The sequence below is a fragment of the Drosophila willistoni genome (assembly GCF_018902025.1).
Source record: "Drosophila willistoni isolate 14030-0811.24 chromosome XL unlocalized genomic scaffold, UCI_dwil_1.1 Seg141, whole genome shotgun sequence".
NCBI lineage: Eukaryota > Metazoa > Arthropoda > Insecta > Diptera > Drosophilidae > Drosophila > Drosophila willistoni.
The window spans coordinates 14,197,486-14,209,273 of record NW_025814052.1 but is presented as its reverse complement, the minus strand read 5'-3'; positions in this window follow the sequence as shown (position 1 = coordinate 14,209,273).

Below are 11,788 nucleotides of genomic sequence, written 5' to 3'. Positions count from 1 at the left end.
TAAATTGTGCATAAAACTCTTGATCAGCATGTCCTTCTGGATCAAAACATATTTTTTTAGTCAGCGTTGAAATTTTGCACTTAAATACACTGTAGGGATATCTAGGATTCTATCGGATCGGTTCACTATGTTGAATATACATAGTTTCCATTAAGAAAGCATCGACGAAAAACAGAGACCAATCTAAGAAAGAAAATGGATCCAAGTCAACCTAGTTTTATTACTAACCTTGCTATTTTTCAAAATATGGTTATAAAAATTAATACTTGTCAGTTATACAAACTTATTAATAACTGTGCCAAATTTCATAAGGATCGGGTTACCATATCATATAGCTACCATCGGCTTAAATAATATTTGACTTGGAAAAACTCATCTGTTCCTATGCAAATATCATCAAACTATCATCAAAAGACTATATCATCTAGGTAAACTTTGTTGTTACTTCTTATGTTAGGGTATACAATCTTTGTGTTTTTATCTCAAATTTGGCCCGGTCTTTTGGTTTTTCTGTAAAAGTCTTATCATCAAGGGGAAAATTGATGGTCAAGTCATTTGTTTTTGGAGCTGGTGATCGGCTTACTACTCAGATGGCGAATCTTAACATAATATGCCACTCACTCATTCACTCACTCACTCACTCACTCATTCGCCAACAGACTGACTCACTTACTGTCCTAGCTACAAAAGCATCTCTTTCTCTTGCTCTGTCTTTTCGCATTCATCAAAGCATTTCCGCTCTTAATTATTGCAATGTCTTGGAATGACATGCAACCAAATTGCTGGCTATAAATTTCATTTACAACAAAAAATAAAAGGGGGGAAAAATAAAGTAAAAAAAAGCCAGGAACTTTGCATGCTGTTTTATTTTTTTTAGCATTTAAATTTAAATATAAGAAAGTAAGCTGATGGAATTGTTGAGAAATGTTGGATTTGTATAATTGAAAATTTGTCTGTATATATGTCTTTAAGAAGTTGGCAAGATCGTTTTAGCCTTTGTTTGGTTGTTCTTGGCTCTCCGGGCAGTCTCCCGCTGCTACAGATTCTGATGACGAAGATTGTGTTTATAGCGATGATGATGATGATGATCATCATAAGAATGAAGTGGCGCCTGAACAATAGTTCCGTTCTCCTCCCTGCCACACCCCCATCCCTCCCTAATGTGTCATTTTAATGTTGCCCGAAATAACATTTTATTATTCTGACTGTGTCTGCGGTAGAGTCGTAAACATTTATTGGTTACGGCTCATTTCGATCGCCGATCGTCGATCGAATAGGCCTTAACAAACAAACAAGCAAGCAGGAGCAACACCTGCTAGATATCCTCCATCTAGCAGCTCCACATATCCTTTCATTTTGTTTTTAATGAATCCTAATGAGCAAATGCATTAATCATTTATAAGAGCCAGTATACCAATAAGAGAAACATTCACGCCTGTAAAAAAAGAACCCCACATCAAGGACCAAGGCAAGGATCAGTACTCACAAAGAAATATACTAAATGAGGAACTTAAGTCGGTTTAGTTATAATTATTAAGACAATTAAAAGGGAAATCGCTAAAATTTCTTGATTTTACCTCTTAATCTATTAAAATGTTGATATCCAGAACCTATTTCCCAGTTGCTGAAGTTAGTTTTCTTAGATGTCGTTTACATAAGAGAGGCTTATTAATTAAAATTAAGTAACCCTACTATGTAATCACATGATTTCAATGAAATTAACTATAAAGTTACATGTGCCTACAAATTACGAGTAATTTTCAATCTACTGCAACTTAAGAGCCTGAAATATGCTAGTAAGTATGTATTTATCCTGATATTTCGGTTGTCTTATTTTCGGTTTCATTGTTCCCTTTGTTAAAGGCATCATATTTTTATTTTATTAGAACAGCTGTGGCAATAACAACAGCAACGCCCCATTCGGACGGCCAAAAAGAAAACCGAAAATGAGAGCCAGTCGAGGGAACAATGGACTCTTCAACTTTTTGGCTGACATAAAGGTCCATTGCAGGAGAGGATGCTGCCAAAAAGTGGCAAATGCCGTGTGTGTGTGTGTCGGTACCACCTCCAACCACTTTCTGCTTCTGGTAATTGTTTTGAAGCACATTTTGCTTGCCGCTTATCGGGCTTGTTAATCAGTTTACATCAACATCAACAGCAACAACAACAGCAACAGCATGTTGCCGGAAGGAAAAAAAAGAGAAGCAGGCAGGACGAGCAGTCAGTCCACACACAACTAGCTAGCTGCTGCTCCCTTAGTTTCCAGTTCCCTGTTCCCAGTCACTGTCCTCTTATCGAGAATGTAAAATTTCTTTTTGTTGGGTCTCAAGTTACCCATCAAAATTATGTCAAAAAAGGGAGAGCGATTGTGACATGTGATTACAGATCACGCATTTTGCAGTTTTACATTGCATTCACAATAATGACAGCCCAAAAAGGTGATAAAATTTTGCAATATTTTAACTACCGGGTGTCCAAATTGGCCTGCCCCCTCTCCGCTTCGTGGTGTGACAGATTTCCAAAAGATCTTAACCAAAAGCGTGTCCTTAATCAAACCATTTCCATTTAATTACCTCTAGCTACATCAGCAGATTTTCCATGCTTATTTCCCTTTTACTTAAGTTTTGAGAGGATAAAAAGAAGTCACTTCCAACATTCCCAGAGGTGATTCGATGACCAAATTCATGAAAACTAAGAGTAAGAATGTTCTTCTTGTGCCAAAATATATGCCGAATTGGTCTACTTTTCAGTTGGCTGAAACATATTAGTGTATTATTTTTTTGTCAACAACTGGGGTTAGCCCCCTTACCATGGCCCATTTGCTTGAGAAATTCTTTGCTACTCTTGCTTTATGTCCATCTGATAAATGATTCAATGTGAGTGCAATGTGAGTGGAGAGAGGTTGGGCAGGGGGTTGGCTTGGAATGCAGTTGGCAATTGGCACAGCAACAAATTGCTGGAATAATTACACACACGTACACACACACACACACACAGGCAACAACATTTACAACAGATTGAATTGTTGTGTGAGGAGGAGCTGAGTGAGAGATCTTCTTGTTGGACTACGGCAACGAGTGGCAATTCATTGATGAACGTGAGGTGTCAAGCGAATTGACTGCGCCAGCCTTCTTATTGAATTCACCATCACAGAGGCGTCACATACATACATATATCCCCCCTTGTTTTCTTCTTAAGGGACACCTCTGTGGTGGCCTTCTGCCTACTGCCAACTGCATTCTGTTCATGGAATTTGCCGTTTATGTGAATTACGCTCAAATTACAACACGCCAAGTCAAAGAGTGAGAGAGAAGACAAAGAAAAAAACAAGCTGAACACAAGCAGACAACAGAAAACTGAAAATAGCCGCAATGAAAATGCATTGCAAATTAAAATTGCTCAGAAATCGCCGCCGCTGTTGCCGAGACATCCAACGAGGTAAATCGAGAGGGATACAGATGCCATATACAGGGTGTCTTGGTCCTCCTCCAGACCAATATTGTATATTGTGCTACCTATTGCGCCCATTGAGCTCGTTAGGCGATAACTTTATGCAGCATTAAATTTTATGCGGTCATAAAACAAACAAACAACAACAACAACAAACATTACGGCAACTAAACACGACAACAAACAACCAGAGGAACAAGGCAATAACAATAGCGGGTTGGGGAAGGGGTGGGGGGGTGGATAAGAAGGACAGATCATACCCAAGACCAGAACAGAACAGACCAGACCAGACCAGTCCCAGTCCAAGTCCCGTCCCAATCGACAAGGCGACGTTTTTGTGTGTGCGGTATGCGTAGCCGCCCATAACCCATAAAAACGGAACATGTTCCTTTACGCCCCGATACAACTCATTTTGGATGATTGCTATACAATGACCATATTTGACGACGATTAAGCTGACGGTGAATCAAGAGGTGGAGGTGAGGCGTAGGGGTGTTGGCCCAATCGGCCTAACTACTACCAATTTCAATATTCATCTGTAGAAACTTTTTACCTACCACAAGCACTCTTTCCCCACTCTTTCTTGCCCCTTATTTCTATCTATCATTTGCCATTCAAATTCTTCAACAATGTTGTTAAACACTTTGTCAATTCTTTATGACCATGACAGAACTAGAAAAATAAATGCCATGAAATCGCTTACACTAAACTACACAACAAATTTTTGAAGAATAGTTTGGAGAAATACAAGTCAAACCTTTAAAAGAAGATTATTTCAAAAGGATTGCTAAAACTAGTTGGGAATTACATGTAAATCACGCGAATCCAGATTGGAAAAGTCCATGGTAATCCTTAAGCTTCAAGCCAAAAAGTTTTATCATCAGTTGTGGAGCGCTAGAACTAGTTGAGAACTACATCTAAATGAAGAATGAATGTGACTTTATATAGCCACATAATCTCTTTCTTAATCCATCTCTTAGAATCATCTCTATACAGGTTGATGAATATAGATCTAAGAAGAGATTTTGAAAATTTGTGTCATCTTTTCTGCTCTTAGAACTTCAATTCTTAATGATATTCATAATATAAAAGACATGACAGTCATCGTGGTTGTGATCATTATTTAATGAGCGTGACAAACTTTAAACATTTTGCGGGTGTTTTTTTCTTTTTCTATCTTCTTAATATAAATGATTAATGCTTTTTGTTCATTAAAAAGTGAAAGGATGTGTGTGTGTGTTTGGTCTAGCAGGTGTCTTGCCTTTATCTGTCTCTGTTTTGTTTTGCCTATACGCTTAATAAAATAAGCCGTAACCAATAAATGTTTACGACTCTACCGCAGAGACAATAAAATATTATTTCGAACAATATTCAAATGACACATTATTAGCTGACCACTAGGAGCCACTCTCCATGTCATCAGAAGGAAAAGCAGCGGGGGATTGCTTTGCAGCTAAAGTTAAAAACGATCTAAGCAATATGTTTACCGATTTCTTGTTTGCCTACTGTCCATCACTATTGATCAATACAATATGTTCAATTACTTTTAAAGTATTTGAATCCCTCTAGAGTCGAAAACAAGCAGCTGATGAGAGAGAAAGTAATTACCCTCGATACCCTTTTTGTCTTGGGTACGAAAGAAGACAGATGACATTCTTATCTAATGTCCAACGAACCGATAAGGGCCCAAAAGCGGGCTTCGTTTGTTGGGACAGCATCTTCTTTCTTTTTTTACATGGCTGGAACAGTTGGCCCTGTCAACGAGAATTCCCCATCAATAAATCATATGCTCATTGAGAGAGCCCCCGCATGTGACAGTTTGGTTTAGGTTCTCGTTTGGCTCGTTTTTCTTGTGTGCTATCGCTGCTGCTGATCCAAGTAGATCGATCAGGTAGAACAGGTAGTAGTACGAAGGCAAAGGTATACGAGGAAAAAAACGACTCTGTCAGGTGCATCGCATTGATGGCATTTTAATTATTATTATGGACCAACGTTTAGCAAAGTAAACAGAAAATCAACACAAAATATATAAAAGAAACAAGGAAAATCGCAAATAGCTGCGAGGCGTCAAAATTTCTACAATCTTTGCTTACTTCCACGGGGGGTCCTACTCAAACACACACGTACACACACACACACACACCAAGTAAATACTCATTGTGGCAGGTGAATAAACTGTGTTGCAACTGTCCGCCCCATTCATAAAAAAACACTTTGTGCAAGTTATAATTATGCATTCATGGTTATTTGTTTTTTGCCCATCATTTTGCACACTGTGTCCATGACAATTCTTTACCAAATCCATAATCAGAGTATTCTGCCCATTATTTCCATTTATTTCATTATTGCGTGCTTATACGGTTAATTAAAAATTCATTTGAAACATTTTTACCAAGAAATAAATCTGTTGGGGGGGTTTTGTTTTAGGTTTTTCTTTAACATTTTAACCAATGTGACTACTTTTCCGTTGTGTGTATGTGTGTGTGTGTGTGTGTGTGATTTGGGTTCTCTCTCTTTCTCTGCTGCAACACGCACATTTCCAGTATATTTATGAGGCGTGCGCTGTGGGCGTGGCTGACTTGTTGGATCGGCGCTACATTCCAACCTCTTCCTGCCCCAGTCTCAGTCCCAAGTTCCCCCCCATTTCTTCACTATTGTCCACTGTAAAGGGAGAACGTTTTCAATCAACATTTCAGGGCGAAGACAAGCACGGACCACCCTTTTAATGAAGCCCTAATTACAGGTCTTTATAACAAAAGGTGATTACCAAAGCAAACCAACAACAACAACACACGACTTGTCTTTTTAGTGCTAAGGTAGAGTCAAGGTAGAGAGTCGTCGGTAAAGGTAGATTCTCGACCACATCAACAGCTCTTTAGTTTTTGGGATCTGGGTCCATGTATCTTCTCGCCTTGGGGGCCTTTGGCAATACGGCTAGCAAGATCGAACCACAAAAAAAAAGAAGACTTTTCTGATTCTCCCTCTACTTTACTCTGTGTGTCTCCTTTGGTTCTTCATCATCGTCGTCGTCGTCGTCGTCGTCGTCATCGTCGTCTTCGTTGTTGTTGTATTATTTATAACTTTTCATGTTTAAATTTGTAAATTCGGCACACAAAACTCTGGAGGATGTCGCCTTCAATGGAAGCTTGATGTAAATATTGATTTTAATCGAAATTGTTTCAAATTGCTTGCATTTTCTCTTAGCATCACTCCTTCATCCTTCAAACACTTTACTCTAATCAAAACTGAAGGCATTTCCTTCTCAGAGAACAAAAGATCAAATAGAGAAGTACTTAGTTAAGTAAGGAATTGGGACTTGAGTAATTGAAAAGTTGATGAAGTATTTGTATTTACCTTCAAGGTATCAAAGGTTAAACGAGTTTGTGTCGGCATTTTGGAAAAAGAAAGAACGAAAGAAAGCAATTCTGAGGTATAGTCAATTGAATATCATCTCATTATGGGCAATACCGCATCAAAAAAAAAAAACAAATACTACATAAAAGGCCTAAAGCCGCCTTCTGTACGTCGAACATTGCCGCCAACTGGCCAACTTATCATGTCCAAATTAAGTTCAATACAAAATAAACAAGCCACGATTTTCAATCCAGTGCAGTGCAGCTCTCTTCTGCTCTCTTCATCCCCTCACCTGGCCAATGTCGAATGTCCAATCTGCCCCTTGCCAACTCTATTTGCATTGCGTTGGGTGCGGCATGCCGATTTTGCGCCTTTGGACCTCGCCTCGGACCTTTGTTTGAATTAATCGAAGTGATATTTTGCTTGTCCCGAAATAATTTATCCTACATACAGACATATACAGATAAAGATACATACATACATATATATGGACATTGTGAGGACTGTGCCCCGAAGGTTCTTCTTCTTGGTTGCATTTGGGTTTCATTTTGCTTTGCTTTTGCAGAAATATAAATACATATATTCCTCCATATGGGGCATCTCTTGATGCATTCTGACATGAGTTGTGGCCTAAGCGCGCGTTATTAAACTCAATTCATGTGCTTTTGAAGACAGAGGACCAGAAGGGAGAGAGATTGGCGCCGGGCCAATGGGTAAAAAGAGATCCCTTTCAGATACACCGTGAATTTTGTTGGCCCCTTCTGCGTTTCCTAAATTGAATTTTTATCTTACGTCTTTTAAATTTAATAATGTGCAATATGAGCATAAGATGGCTCATGATATCATTTAACTTGGTGTGTTTTCGATGACTGTATTATACACAGAGAGTATGAGAAAGGAAAGTGTATTGCATTTTCGTCGTTGGATTAAACAAGAACGAGATCATTTAGCGATCATTCTCATTTAAATTATAACCAAAAACACAAGCAATCCTAACCAAAGGAAGATCTTTCAGTTACTTCAACTCTCAGCCTTGGCTTATCTTGGCTTTCATTTAAATTATGGCAACGAAATCGACGACGACGACAAAAAAAACACAAAGAAAGAGACAAAGATAGAGAGAAAGAGAGAACAGACTACTCTTTGTATCTTTTTTTTGCAATGCAATTTTGCCAGAGAGATCGTCTCATCCAAGTGGTCCAAGGCATCTTCTGATGAGGCATTAGCCGCTTGAAAAATGGGCTCCCAAGCAGGCGGTCGGTCGGTCTGTCGGTCGAACGACTGTGGCGATGTGTGGCTGGAACCCAATTTGGGTTCTACAGAGCGAGAGAGAGAGGGAGAAAGAGAGATAAGAGGCGCCCCAATAAACATGAATTTGCTATTATTCCCCTTGTCGGCTGCTGAGTTGCTGTTTGAGTTGGGGCCACTTTGCATTACCTGTTGACCCGATTAAGACAGGCGGAAAACGGGCGAAATCCCAATGTTTAATGTTGTGTATTGTATTTCCTTTGATTATTTAAATTTTTGGCAGATATTTTCTTTCTATATTTAGAATCCAAAAGCTATAGATTCTTCAGAAAACATATGCAGAGTGCTAAGAATCACTTTCATTTATCTTTTGGTCACACTTCTGTGGCATAATCTATCATAAATATTTATAATCTTTCTCTTATTTTGTTGATGTTGAACTTATCGATGGTCTATCTGTCTCTATGGTCTATAGTCATGTCTGAAATGTATTTCCCATTGTAAACAAAACAAGTTTATGGGAAAACATGTCACAATCTCAGTTGGCTCATATTGTTGAAGTGTTTATTTTGATGGTCACTTCATCCTACCAGACAGTCAACCAGTCAGCCAGCCAGCCAGTTGCTGCTAATTAGGACTTCTCGAGGGTCTCTGTCTCTAAGCCTTGGCAACGTATGTATGCATGTATCATTAAAATCAAAATCAAAATCATGCAAACGTTTAACAGCGCTACAAAACTTGTCGCAAACTCATCGTCAGAGTCAGACTCCAAGTCCGAGTCCGAGTCCCAGTCCGAGTCACAGATATGGTGTTGGTGTTGGCTGGTTGTTTGGTTGTTTGGTTGGATCATCGTTGATCGTAAAAACGAGCAGTTACAAGCAGTTGGCGCAAGGTATATCATAAATTTGAACAAGTGATGGGCCCCCAAAAGAGACACCATCGAAACTCGATGCTGTTTACCGATGATCATGACGATCTTGCTGATAATGATGATAATGGTGATGATGCCTGTGTGTGTTTGAGGCTTGCTAGGAATGGCTGACAATTTGTAATTGAATGCATGTAAATTGATTTGCATCCCTAACCCAGTGAGGTCATAAGACATAACAGTTTATTCGATTCGGTTGGAAAAGACAGCAAACAACTAGCAAACTAGCCAGTTTGAAACTATATAAATTCCTGATTGGTGACAGAACCCGATGATAGAGGGGAAGGGGATTTTTTGGGGTGAGAAGTGCTAAATATTATCAGACAAGTACACTTTGGGCCATTAGCAGGCCATTTAAGTGGCGGTCCCCATTCGGGTTATTCAATGTGATAATTCTGACTGAGAGAACTTAAGCACCCGGCTGGGCTATCTTGAATTATGTCAGTTTTGTAATTTTATGGCCAACTTGAAGTTCCGAACCTTCGACCAAGACTGAGTCCCCGAGACTAAGCCACTCTCCACAAGATTGCTAAAAACAAAAAAAAAACACGCAAGGCAAACTACGGCCTGGCGTTGGCAGCTGCGAAGACTAAGGCGACTGGCCAACAACTGAATTGGTTGCATGCAATAGCAGACACACACACACACACATACACAAACACAGATGCTAATGAGGTATATTGCAAATCACAATTAAAAAAGAAAACACACACAAACAAAAACGAAAATACATCCAGTTATACATGCATTCGATTAAAGTAAGTCCTTTAAGCCTTCCTTTTGAAGGCCAATTCTTGGCTCTTGGCTACAAATGGATGAGGAAATACGAACTTTTGATTCTGAATGGTTTCATCTCACACGAAATCGAAATTGAGTTGTTACACTTACTCTTGAATAAAGAACTAAAGGTTTTTCGACGACTTAAAATTGAAAATTTTCGAGAATTTTTAACTAGATACTTATTCACTCTTCAAATCATTCTAGAGAAGGCACCGCAAAAAGATGAAGTTTTATCTTTAGAGAACTTTGTTACAGAACTTAATGATCGCTAAGGCCATACGGTATCTTTAACGCCTCAACTAGTTGAGAATTATAGGCAAATGAAAGGAAAAAGATTGAAAAAGGTGATTCTAAGCACTGTCAGATTGAGTTTCAAGCCAAAAAGTTTCAGCAATGCTTTTGCATTTCTTTGTATGCGTAAGCCTAAGCCTTTTTTAAAGATAGGATAATCTTTTAAGAGGGAGTTTCCCAACCAAGTATCACTAAATATTAAAGTAAACCCCTCATTGTAACGTCCATGTAAGCGATTTTAAACGAACAAAATTGATTCTCAGCACAAATTGCTGTTGATTTGACTGAAAACTGAACTGATTGTGAGATTATACCAATTTTGGTAGCCAACTAACTAGTCACTTGACTCTACAATTAGAGTGCAAACGGAATGACTTCTGCTCCAACAGCGGGAGCAACTGAACAAAGACCCTAATGGTCATAATAAACGTGGATTGGAGCAGTATTTACGCAGACGCGTTGATATTTCTCCACAAACCAACAAACAAAATATAAATTAGGTAGTTCAAGCTCCAAGATCGGTTTGGAGTGGAGTGCAGTGGAGTGGAGTAAAGAACAATTTGCAATGTCTGTGATCGTTGCTTAAGTCTCTGAACGTCCACTGACTGGCATCTCTACTTAATTTTAAGTTGTCCGCGGAAAAACTTAAGCATATTTAACCGCATGTCGTTGAATTTAGTGCTCTTTGGAGAGTGAGAGTAGTGTGGTGCAGCAGCAGCCACAGCAGCCGTAGCACAGGTGGGGGCCCCCAGGATCTGATTTGAATGTTGTGCAGTGGACCAGAGCGGACCAGAGCAGAAGAGCAGCTTGTTCGTCTGCTTGTTTCAAGTCCCATTTTGTGGCAAAGACGACAACGCTCACGCATATTCCGCATATGCAGACGAACGCACGACGGGATGCAGGCGCCACTTGGACAAACACAAACACAAACGCAAACACAAACAAACATGTTGAGAGAGACTCTGGCAGGTAAAAGGCATTGCCCTCAACCGGCTGACCTTTGCACATGCTACAACACAACACAAAACAACTCAACACTATAGAGGAATGACAAACTGAGCAAGAGGAGAAGGGATGGGGGGGAGATCGATACATACGAGCTGTAGGGGTAACAGGTCACATGTCGCCAGCCAAGTCCAAAGCCATCTCTTCATCATCTCAGCTTAACCCTAGCCGTAGCCCTTTTGCGGTCTCCATCTCTCCTCCTGTCAACGTGCCAGCCGCACAGTAACTCAACTCAGATCAAATGACAAAAAGACCTTAAGAAAATTATCGATTTGATCGCAGTGAAGCAAACTTGTGTCTCTTCTCTTTTCCAGTCATTTCAAATCATTGATCAATGATCGATGATGATCAGTATGTGGGATGGGGCAAGGTTGAAAAGGCCATGTGCATGTGGATAAGGTGCATCTTGTGGTGTAATTAAGACCAATGTAAATTGTAATTCATTCTATAACAAATACAAACAACATTCCTATAATAAGAAGAGCAGGACTATTTCACGAAAAGTTTGGCATGTAGTTAATCCATCCCTGCCTTTTTCCATTGCAAAAGTGTGGGTGATTCTTAAGAGAAGAATATCTGTTAACCCTTTCAGGACAACATTTTGTGTACAGCAAAGTGATTGTCTAGGATCATTCGATTTGTGAATTTATGAAAAGAAGTGAAAATGAAGTAAGTAAGTCGTCTCGCCGACTTTGGTATACCATACACCAGTAAAGCAAATATTTCAAGCAT